Here is a 12,444-nt window from a genome sequence, read left to right on the forward strand (position 1 = left end):
GGTCCGGACACTCTCCTTCGAAACCATAAATGAAAAATTAAGGAAGGATAAAGAAAAAGAAATGAGAAAAAGAAGAACCAGCGTTAAAAATAAAAAGCTACAGCAAGCGTTTAGTGACTCTTTCTTATGAGGAACTTTGTGTGGAGGAAACGGGAAGGGGGTCAAGTTAAAAATAGATATTATTGTAATGGAGCATTTCGAATTACATCTAGCTCCGTGCTATTTCATGTCATGCCCTCCCGCCATTACGAAATCCTGGCTAAACGAACCAATATACAGTATGTTGCCAGTAAAATAGTTTAGAATAATCGAGCCCCTGCTGTGATAACCATAGTATTTCGTCACGGGTCCCCCCTATTACGAAATCCTGGCTACGTGCCTGCATGTACAGTACAGTCTTCGCCGCTGATCGACATCCAAAACAACGAAGGCAGCTAATATTGACCACACATAGAATTGACAGGCAACACATGAATAACATATAATACTGACAGCAAAAACGCCAAGGGTATGTAATTTCTGTGTTCTAAAACAACAAAGATATGAAAAACGGTACGGATATCGTTAATGAAACATCGAATATACGAAACTTTTTAAAGATGACGAAAATGTTAACTACTACGCGAAAAAATTCTTTATTTCAACTTACATGTAACCAAAGAGAGAAGAATATTGTCACTGCTTCAAATAGTACATCCTTCTTGTGGTTGTTACTATAGGCATATATTTCCGTCCCGTACCCTACCCGTCACCTGCTTATACATTCAAAATGCTATATCATTATAAAAGAATGAAAATAAAATATTCGTAGCTGTCTGTTTGTATTGCATATGAATGTGTCTGGCAACACTAACAAACTCGTCGCCAATTCGTAGTGGCGCGCTTATATATAAATATTGATATCAGTTCGTTTATAACGCTTGGCACCTCGATTATTCTATATTTATATTTTGATTCAGGTCAGTAATTCTTTTGTTTCTTCCTTCAACTACCACTAGTATTTTAAATCAAGAGTTCATGTCTTCTATTTGTAGTAATTTTGTATTTCGTAATGCATCTTCAATTTTGAAGATGATGGTTCTGGCCTGTATTATTGTTCGGTCATTGTTGATCAATGTATCTTATTATGCAAATTATTCATTCTCGAATGTGATAGAAGTTGCAAAATACAGGTCTGCATTTTTACAATTTGAAAAAGAGTTTCTGTTAATATATATAAGAGGTTGTTTACATTACGGTATTATATTTAACAAGAATGATGTTAAATATGGAAAGAAGCAAAACTGTTACATTGCAAATGGAGGCTTGAGATATTCATATTTTTTTACGAAATGAATGTTATACTTTAAGCCTTGCTCCTGAAGGGGGCGTTAAAATCAAAATCAATCAATCAGTTATACTCTAAAGGACATATTCATACAATGGAAGCAAGAGAACATTTTAAAAATATATTTCCCACCAAAAAAATGGACAATAACAAAAATATATTTATAAATATCACAATACTAGTGTTAATACTGTCACATACTGCAGCCTCCACTAATGTAAAAAAGCCTCTCCTTAAAATCGAAAGTACATATTAAAAGTAAATATACAGTACGGTATGTAGAGCAATAAGTGTACGTACGTATTTTTTTCGTAGTTATTATTTAATTATGGCAGCCCTACTAGAGAGTACATTTAACCAGAAGCACGGTAACTTCAACTGCTCCTATTAAACCATAAAATAGACGAGGCTTCTGCTAATTATTGACGTGACCTTATAAAACATAAATAATAGGTTTTGGGTAATAATAAATTTCATAGTACAGTAAGTATATTTTGGAAGGTAAGGAGTTGCTATTTGCTAGAAAATTTTCCAAGATGCAAGGAAATTTGTGTAAGAGATCGGCTCTTGGGTCTAGCCTGGAAGGAGTTGCGCGATTGCAACGAAGCTTACAGGATTCATAGCTTTTCGGCCTACGATAAAAAAAAAAAAAAAAAAAAAGGGGGGGCCGGGGTATATCCCTTTAAAAATTGTCCGAATAGAAATAAATTTACCAAATTCAATCTCCATAACGTCCTGAGAACGAACATAATTTTTAAATTTCCCCAAGAGCCCAAATATAAGATTTTATAGGGGAATATACTCCCTCTGCTCTTACAAAATAGGAATAGAGATTTTAAAAAAAATTTTAAAAAAACTATTTTCATTCTCAGGGCTTCAGAAAGATTAAATTCTGATAGTTTTACCTCATTCGGACAATTTTTAAGAGGTATGCTCCCATCTCCTTGTATTTGTACGTGGAAAATATTTTTTCAGGTTTTAATCGTAGACCGAAATGAAATGAAATCTGTGAGTTTTACGTCCCACGGTTATGCCGGTTAGGCTAAAGGAGACGGTGATGATGAGTAATGAATGAAATGGTGGAATGAAGAAAGTGGGAGGAAACGGGAGAACCCCGAGAAAACCCACGCACACGGTGTTTGTCCACCACAAAGTTCACGGGGCGGGGGCTGGGATGGAACCCGGGACCCCAAGCACCAGAGGTGAACGCTCTACCACTGAGCCACCGCGGCCCCCCAATCGTAGACCGAAGAGCTATAAATCCTGTAAGTTTCGTTCAAACCACCCAACTCCTTCTAGGCTAGACACAAGAGCCAAACCATAGAATTTTATGCGAGAATATGTCCCGTTTGCTCTCGCCAAAGAGAAATAGAAAGAAATTTAAAAATTATTTCCGTTCTCAGGACGTTAGGGAGATTAAACTTTGGAAGTATAAGTATTACCTATTCGGACAACTTTTGAGGGGCATGCCGCCTTATCATTGCTTATCATTAATTAACCTAAAACACACTTGTTGGAGTAATTTTACGAGAACAGTGTTGCCAAGGGCCGCGTTTCTGTCAAAAACCCATTTTATGGACTTGCATTAAATAGCCTTTTTATATGGTAACACTGCATCAACCTTGTACATTTTAGCACCAATGAATAAATGTTGATGCATACTGTACATATACACAGGAATTCACCCGCAGGAAATCAGTTTCCTGCAATTGAATATTGATTTTCTTCATGTTGCACATTTTTCATTTTACACTTTCGCTAATTTCTTTCGTTACTACACAAAAGCGTTACAAGTTCCAACATTTGCCATGACCTCAGAAATATCTAGGTCATGCTTACATTTGTTTCAAGTCTCAGGTCTTTATCATTATTAAATCAAAATATATATACGCAATCAAACTTTGGGTTGCGCAACTTTACGGACACACTGTAGTACATTGTTCTTTGCGTAACAGCAGATCTGTCTTGAACGTTGAGGAAGGGGACGGATTTATATATTTTTAAGCGATGTTCAAAATATTTATGTAGTTGAAAAACAATGCTGTGGAGGATCAGGGGAGCAGAGTTGTCTTGAACATTGAGGCGAGCAGATTTGAGGCTTATTCTGTGGGAGGGGGATGGGACTCGTATTTCGGTAGATGAATTTGATTTCTGAGGTGAACCTGTTGTATATTATACATCAAAGGACATCAATTTCATCTCACTTTCCTTTGTGGCAGTCGGACACAAATCCTCACATTTCTCTCCCCAAAATACATTACAAATCGGATTATTGGGGGAAAAAGGCCCCCAGTCCCACGATTAGGGACATGTAGCCCTCATCCCCCGGGATTTGCGCCAGTGCTCATTATTCTTGTCTTGACAACCAACAATAAAATACTCCATTATTATGCATTCGTTCGGACGGGTATCAAAAAAAAGAAGAAGAAGAAGAAAATGATATGCATTTCTATATTCTCAGAAAATTCCTGCTTTTCGCGTCTCCAACCCTAACTTGATGCTCGAAACAGTTCTGCAGGTACTTCTCAAGTTTATACTATCTTTGTTCCAAAGCACATTTTATTACGTAGCCTACATCCAGTTACAGGAGCTAAAGACAAATTTTCTGTAGTGAGCAAGAGCAGTCAAAAAGGTAGACGGTAATCTATTTGAATACATGGGACAAACAGGTAAAAAATAAAATCTGTGTATAAGCTACGAAAGACTTTCAAGTGATAACCGGTTTTTTTTTTTTTTTTTTTTTGTTAAATAGAGAAGCCAACAAGTGAATCAATTACTGTTCTTTTTCAAGGGACTCCCGATGTACACGCACACACTAGTTCCATCGGTGTGGGAGTGCCCGTGTCCCTGTGGCATAGAATCTCCATTTCAGCACATGCGTTTTGACTTTGTCGTCGGTGTGGAATTTTTGTCCTCCCAAGCGCTCTTTGAAAGGACTAAAAAGATTGAAATCGCAATGCGACAGATCGGAGATATACGGGGAATGGTCTAGGAACTACCAAAAGTTTGGTGATAGCTGTGACCGTTGTTGTGGCCGAATGAGGACACGCGTTGTCACGCAGGATGAAGACGCCATCATTCATCGTCTGTGGCCGTTTTCTTCTCAAAGCCTCTTTGACTTTGGTCCGGATGAGGTAGCTGTATTACTCCGCATTGATCGTGGCCCCACGTGCCACAAAATTAGTCCCGTCTTTGTTTCAAAATACTGTCAGCATCATTTTGCCATAGGACGCCTGTGCCTTGAATCTTTTCGGCGGCGACGAGTCTAGATGCCTCCATTGCATGCTGGAGCGCTTTGACTCCGGAGTGTAATGATGAATCCAGCTGTCATTGCAGGTGATTATCTTTGCAAGGAAGCTCTCACCTTCTCTCTGAAATCACTGCAGATGCTGCGACGAGACATTTTCCCTACACTGCTTCTGGTCGAACGTTAGCATTTTGGGGATCCATCTTGCTATGATTTACCGGAGGTGCAGGTGTTCATGGATGATTGTTTCAACACTTCCCACACTGATGCGTCGGTTACTCAGAATGAGCTGTTCCACCCGACTAATATTGGTTTCGTTGACTGCAGTACCTCGGTGTGGAGTATGGGCCACGTTGAAAACGGATTCTCGTCCTGCGTTGAATTTTGAACACCAGAAATACATTTGTGACTGAGAGAGAGTTTCTTTGCCATATTGCGCCATTAATCTTCTGAAGATTTCATCAGGTTTCACGCCTTCTTTCAGGAGGAACCTGATGCTGCACGGCTGTGCCAAGGGGGCCCCCAACTCCACATTCTCAGGCTTATTGCTATCGTTCATCGCCGGTCTCTGGGACTATCTCCTCCACTACCCATTGTCGCAGAAAAGTGTCAGGACTACCCGATCACAGGATGGGACACGGACGTCAAACTGCGCACAGCAACAGCTGGAAAAAAGAAATCCCGGTTATAAACTGAACGTATAATTAGGCTGTTAACTGGATGAAGCAAGCATGCTGTTAGATGTTAGCAAAATCAGTTATCTGTCTATCTAATCAAGTAGCATTTTGACATGGCATACAAACCAAACTCCTTCGTGTGGTGTACATGATATTTTCTCTATTATTGAAAGTGGAAGTGATAGTTATATTTATACGACTTCTAGTTTTAGTAGAGAGAGATTGTAGTGGAGGTGGGATATATTCTTGGGACCTTAATTGTTTACAGCAAACCGTTTCTCTCTATGTACTACCATTTTTCTCAATAGCGATCAGCGTTAAAATTGGAAATGGTTGATATCTGCCACTTCCGATTTTAATACAGAGGCTAGAGTAAAGCCGGAACATAATTTACGGCACGTAATTGATGGCAAAAATTGCTACTAGCTATCTGTTATACACTGCTCCACAAAACTTAAGCAACCGGAGAGAACGCGGTATCAACCCGTGAGAACGTGGTATAAGTGACGTGTGGGGCCCATTCAACACTGGTTAGTGGCATGCACATACACAGAAACACGTAGGCAAGCCGAGCACCCACTCTATCGCATAAGCAGCACCGTTGCAAGCACGGTGAACAATTTATGATATGAGGCGTACACTACAGCCCAGTAGTGTCCGAGGCTCTAAGCATTGAGTTAGTGGTTCTTGTGTGGGGTACACAGCTTGCAATGGCTGGTAGACAACATTTGAGTGACTTTGGCCGCGGGCGAATAATTGGGCGGTTGGATTTGGGCCAATCACAAGTGGAAGTGGCGCAGGAATTCAACGTGAACAAAAGTGTTGTGTCGAGGCTGTGGAGTCGCTTCCAAAATGGAGGTGAAGTCAGTAGACGTCATGGAGGAGGCCGTCCGAAGAAGACGTCGGACGTTGATGACCGATTTCACAAAATTTCTGCCAAACGTAACCGTCAAGCTTCATGCTCTCAACTGGCCAATGAGTTGTTTCAGGCTACAGGACAACGCGTGAGTCGTGAAACTGTTCGTCGGCGACTCAATAGAGCAGGACTGTATGCAAAAAGGCCTGTGCTGTGTGTGCCATTGAAACTGGAACACAAACGTGCGCGTTACACATGGTGTGTTGCATGGGGGGAACACCAGTGGGCGCGTGTCATGTTCTCCGATGAGTCAAGATTCAGCCTGTCGTCTGATTCTGGTCGGACTTTAGTGTGGAAAGAGCCAGGAACACGCTATCATCCAAACTTCATTGCTGAACGGCTGTCCTATGGCGGTGGTTCCATTATGGTGTGGAGTGGAATTATGCTGGGTGGGAAAGCGGACTCCATATTGTGAAACATGTCACTTTGACAGCACAACGGTACCGGAATGAAATTCACAATACATATGTGCGCAATTTCCGCGGAGCATTTGGCCCAGACTTCCTGTTCATGGATGACAATGCCCGCCCACACCGTGCACATCTTGTGTCCGAGTATCTGGAGAGCGAAGACATTACGCGTATTGCATGGCCTGCATATTCGCCGGACTTGAATCCCATCGAGCATGTGTGGGATGCTCTTGGGCGGTGAATAGCGCAGCGCAGTCCACCAGCACGCACTCTCCCTGACCTGCAAACAGCTCTCCAAGAGGAGTGGCGCCATCTGCCGCAAGACTTGATCAACACTCTGATTTGCAGCATGGAGGCCAGATGTCGTGCCTGTATAGCTGTTCGTGGTGGTCACATATCATATTGACTGCCTATGCCCTCGCACAATCCAGCTTCACCTGTTGAGGTATCGTTGTGCTGAAATTTTTGGTCACTCTGTATTTCTTAGCTGTATTGTTCGTCTTCACTTGTGTTCATTGTGCATCTGGACCGTATGTGTGTTCATTATGCTTGGTGAAGAGATCGTGTCGTTTTATTTTCTGCCACTTTCTTCGAGTTGCTTAAGTTTTGTGGAGCAGTGTAGTTTTCACTCTATAACAATCAACGTTAATAGAGCAAGTGTTTGATTTCTAGTACTTCCGGTTTCAATAGGGATTAAGAGAGAATGGTGCCCGTTTTTAGGATGCTAAACCGATTCCATAAAACTACTTCTCGTTATCTCTGAGCATTTTTTGCTCCATGTAGATCAATATTCAAACCGGAAGTCGGAGTGGATTTCTAGCACTTCCGGTTTTAGTAGAGAATTAAGGATGGTAAAGAAATGTATTCTAGGAACACTTAATCAACAATAAAAAATGCATTCCAGGGACACTTTTATAGTGATCAACGTTAAAACCGGAAATAGACCTCATTGATTTCTACGACTATTTGTTTCGTTAAAAACATTGTAATGGAGAAGAAACATATTTTTGGGACGCTTAATTGATTACAGGAAATTATTCTTTGCTATCTATTACGACTTTTACTCTATGATGATCATCGTTAAAACCGGAGGTGGTTGATTTCTGCCACTTCCGCTTAGAATACAAAGCTAAGGGAAGATATGGTACATATTCTTACAGCGATAAATCGATTCTGAAAAGCCACTTCTCGAAATCGCTTATCATTTTTGCTCTATCCTCCTGACGCCCCGCGTAGACAGGACTCTACATAACTTTCGCTTGATTTTAAATGGGGTTCCGAGTTGCGAATGTTCAAATGCCCGCATTAGTACATTCTTTACACTACTAATTTTCAATTCAACCCAAGTGGGAAGTCACTGTACTTGGTTGCGTTTGTGTTGCTAAGGTAACAACATAGCGTCTGTAAGCGGAGGAGGCCATACTTCAGTTGCTGCAGGTAATTATGCTCCTCCTCTAAACTTTTTATATTTTTATGCTGAATCCTTGCATGTTAACTCAGAAGGGACTAAGAAAGATTTGGCAATTGTTGTTTTTCCCGTATTGTTGTTTTTCTGCTTTGCATGAAGTAATTATTGCATGTCTAGAAAGCCTTCTACATTGGGACTTAACACCATTTTTGCCTCTTCATTTTCTGAAATAGGCTGTATGTAGGTGTAGTGCAGGAGAACCGCAATTGCCCAAAATTGCAAATTTTCTCTAACTGTAATGTAATTTTAACGTGCATTTAAATATATAATTTACTAATTTTACTAGGAAAATTGCCATCAAGACCTTGTCAAAAGTTGAATAATTCCGGGAAAAATATGCTAAGAATTTCCTCCATTCTGAATTTTCTCCATTTAGATAACTTTCATGCAAATGAAATAATGCTTTTTATATTTGATCTTTTTGATATTCTTGGTACAGTTTTATTTTTGCATTCAGGTCATAGCCAAAAGCCCCTAACGGAGAATAGGATTATGCAGCTTTCTAATCTAATATGATCTGATATTAACATCTCTCCGATGTTAATGAAGATACTTTTGATGCCTACGAACATGAGTTGGATGAATACGACAGCACTGAAGATGACAATGTTAGTAACGATGATCCTAATGGACTCGATCATACCGTGCCACAATCCTCCCACCCGTGTCCTGATTGTCAACTGTTTCGGAGAAGGTCTTGCGAGTTCCGAAGGAGAAGTTCTAGATTTTTTACTGAATCACAAAAAGAATCTTTCCTTCGATCAGTAAAGGATCTAAGTGTAGAAGGAATTTGAATGTAATGTAATGAAATGAATAGGGGGGATAATGGGAAAGCCAGCAACGAGGCTATATGTCCCCGTCACGATGAACAACGATGCTCAGGACTGTAAGATTAAAAAGGAATTACAGGCTAAAACGAAGACAGTGCAAAGGAACGAGAGTGCTGCTAAATGAATAAGAAAAGGAAAAAAGGAAAAGCGGAAGATAAAAGAATAAATAAGATAAAAAAGAACAATAACAATATACAAAAATAAACTTAAAACATGTGAGAAAATATAAAAATTTAGCAGCAATAAAACAATTACAACAGACTAAAAACAGCTCAGAGAAGGTGAGCAACGCCACAATCACACACGAACTCAAGCACCCGGCCAACAACATCACGATCATCCCCCAAAGCACGGGTAAGCAGACAAGGCAGTCCGTAACGTTCTCTGAGATCTGAGTATTCAGGACATTCCACAATAATATGCTGAATACTCAGGGGGACTATACACTCCTCACAATACTGACGGTCTAATCCTCGCAACAAATAACCATGCGTCAGATGAGAATGTTCGGTACGCAGATGCGCCAGGAGCACTTCATCTCGATGACAAGAGGAAGATGATGTATGCCACGTTCCTAGGATCGACTTAACAGCGTGTAATTTATTCTCAAGTGCCTGGTCCCAATCCGTTAGCCAGTGAGAGCGCGTCTAAGTATAGAAATGGTTCTGAAGATCGGAGCAAGGAAGGCTATGCAACCCTGGCGAAGGCGGCACTCTTGGCAGCTGTGTCAGCACGTTCGTTTCCCCGGATGTCTACATGACCCGGCACCCAGCAGACAACGACGACACAACCCTGTTGCTGAAATTGATGGCATCTCATAAGAATGTCCTGCACGATAGAGTGCGTACTGAACACATTCTGTAGACTGAGAACCATGCTCTGGGAATCGGTGCAAACAAGCACACGACGTAAAGAAAGCATGAGAGCATGGTCGAAGGCAAGCTTAAGGGCAATTAATTCAGCAGTAAACACGGAAGACAGGCGATGCAAATGGAATTCTGAGCTACCCTCGTCGGTGACAAAGGCACAGCCAACAGAGTCCCCATCCTTAGAACCGTCTGTAAACAACACATTAAAATCGAGGTACTGATCTAATAGTGCGGCAAACTCCTGCTGGTACACCTGGGAACTAGTAGCAAGGTTCGAATGTACAGACAAACGTAAATCATGGCGAGGTACACAAAGCAGCCAGGGCGGAACAGCGCAAAAGTGAAAAAACGAAAGAGGGAGCACACAAAATCGTCTCCAAGGAAACACACGCCCGGATGTACCAGGGACGTGTCGACCGAGGACGTGCAGCATAGAGCTCGTAAATCCGATCACCACGGAGACGGTCGACAAGGATGGTCTGGAAGACAGCGCTCATACGCTGAATAATTAAGAATTCTCCTGCGACGATACGCTAAAAAAGGTTCATTGGCCTCAACATAGAGGCTGGCAACGGAACTAGTTCGGTAGGCGCCACTAGCAATTCGAATACCGAGGTGATGCACTGTGTCAAATTGTCGGAACAGAGAATCACGAGCAGAGCCATAGGCAATACAGCCATAGTCTAACTTGGACAGAATTAGACTACGGTATAAGCGGAGCAGAACAGTACGGTCAGCACCCCATGTGTGGAGGGAAAGGACACGAAGGAGATTCAGAGCTCGAAGACAAGAGTACTTAAGATTCCGAATATGTGGTGCTCACGACAAGCGACGGTCAAAGACCAGACCCAAGAAACGGACTGTATCAATGAATGACAAACGGGTGCCATCGAGGTACAAGTCCGGGTCAACAAGGCAAGTACGCTGCCGGCAGAAGTGAACACATTTGGATTTCTCGGTGGAAAAGCGAAATCCAGTTTCATTCGACCAGCGAACAAGACGATTGAGGGTCAGTTGAAGCTGTCGAGTAATGCCGCGAAAGTGGTGGGAGCGACAGAAAATTACAAGGTCGTCAACATAAAGCAGACCAGACAGAGGAGCTTGGATGTGCGAAAGAACGCTTTTGACGGCAACAGCAAACAACGTGACACTAAGGACACTGCCTTGTGGAACACCATTTTCTTACACAAAGCGCTCTGAGAGACTAGATCCCACACGCACTCTAAAATGTCGCTCGTGAAGAAAATTCTTAATAAATTGTGCCATATGCCCACGAAGACCCTAGTCATATAATTGTTTTAAGATACCGTAACGCCATGTGGTGTCTTACGCCTTCTCTAAGTAAAAAAATATAGCTACAAGATGTTGTCCGTTTAGAAAGGCGTCTTGAATTTCACCCTCAAGATAAGCGAGATTGTCAATAGTTGATCGGAAACGACGAAAGCCACTTTAAAACTTGCTCAAAAGGGAATGCGATTCTAAATACCACCAGGCACTTGTTGACCATTCGCTGTAGCAGCTTAAGGAGACAGCTCGTTAGTGCAATTGGTCTGTACCTCGTGGGGCTAGTTGCGGCTTTCCCCGGCTTCAAGATGGGAAGAACCAGAGACTCACACCAAGCAGGTGGAAAAAACTCCTCAACCCAGAGGCGATTATACAGATGCAATAATGCAAGCTGAGAATCGCGGCAGAGGTTGCGCAACATATCGTACGAAACACGGTCAAGCCCTGGAGCAGTTTTGGACGATTCGCGGAGAGCAGAATCCAACTCATTGAGCGTGAAAGGAGCGTTATAATCCTCACTGTTAGCGGTACGGAAGTTTAACGGGTTTTGCTCTAGTCGAGGGCGTGAACGAGCAAACGTTGGTGGGTAATAAGCCGACTCAGAGATAGTGGCAAAGTGGTGGACCAATATGTTAGCCACCACTTTGCCAACCTTGAACGGGAGCTGCTGTATAGAGGCTGTTAGTTTATTAAACAGCTTTGGTCCTAAAACTAACTAGCTATTTCTGATCTTTGATAATCTAGTAAAGGGTACATCAATTTTCTTACACCATCTAGTATTATATGTATGTACTTCGTTTCTAAGTGTCATATTAGCAAGGTTTTGCGTAGTGTAAAGTAGCACTTGATAAATATATAGATTAACTACCGTCATTATCTTCAGCCTGGTAAATAATGGTTTACAGTGTTCTTTATCATGCGTTCCAACAAAATCCTGATAGCTTTCTTTTGCAAAACTAAGACACCATGCGCTTGACTACTGTTACCCCAAAGCAAAATACCATATCCAATTATACTATGAAAAAAATGCAAAATATGAATTTCTTATATACCCATGGGGAAATGTATCTTTTAGTTTTGTTAACAGAAAGAGCACTCGGGAGAACTTGGTACATACGTATTTTACATGTTTCTCCCAGGTTAATTGGCTGTTTATACATATACCAAGAAATTTAACCTCAGTTTCATCGTAGTTCTCTTTATCATTGCAGTGATTGAGACTGAAGGTTACTTTCTTTGTTTTGTCTCGATTAAGGACAAAACCATTACTTTTAAACCATGTCGCTGCTTCTGATAGTGCGCCTTGAGCTTCCGTATATACTTCTTCAAACGTTGTATTTATATTAAGTAGGGTAATATCATCCGCGTATAGAATTGATGTGTCATTAGTATTTAAAAGTAAATCATTTATCATTA

General features: G+C 41.4%; 1 protein-coding gene across 2 annotated transcripts in view; it reads left to right on the forward strand.

The window, feature by feature from the left end:
* Positions 1–859: 859 nt before the first annotated feature.
* The window catches only part of LOC145690794 (uncharacterized), an 85,854-nt gene continuing 74,269 nt past the window's right edge, over positions 860–12,444 (forward strand). The window contains exon 1 of one of the 2 annotated variants that reach the window (XM_081766075.1): positions 860–959. The gene's annotated coding sequence lies outside the window, so the exon portion shown is untranslated. The remainder of the gene's footprint in view (positions 960–12,444) is intronic. The other variant, XM_081766076.1, reaches the window with a different exon arrangement.

The sequence above is a fragment of the Thermobia domestica genome, chromosome 7 (genome assembly GCF_964235325.1).
Source record: "Thermobia domestica chromosome 7, izTheDome1.hap1.1, whole genome shotgun sequence".
NCBI lineage: Eukaryota > Metazoa > Arthropoda > Insecta > Zygentoma > Lepismatidae > Thermobia > Thermobia domestica.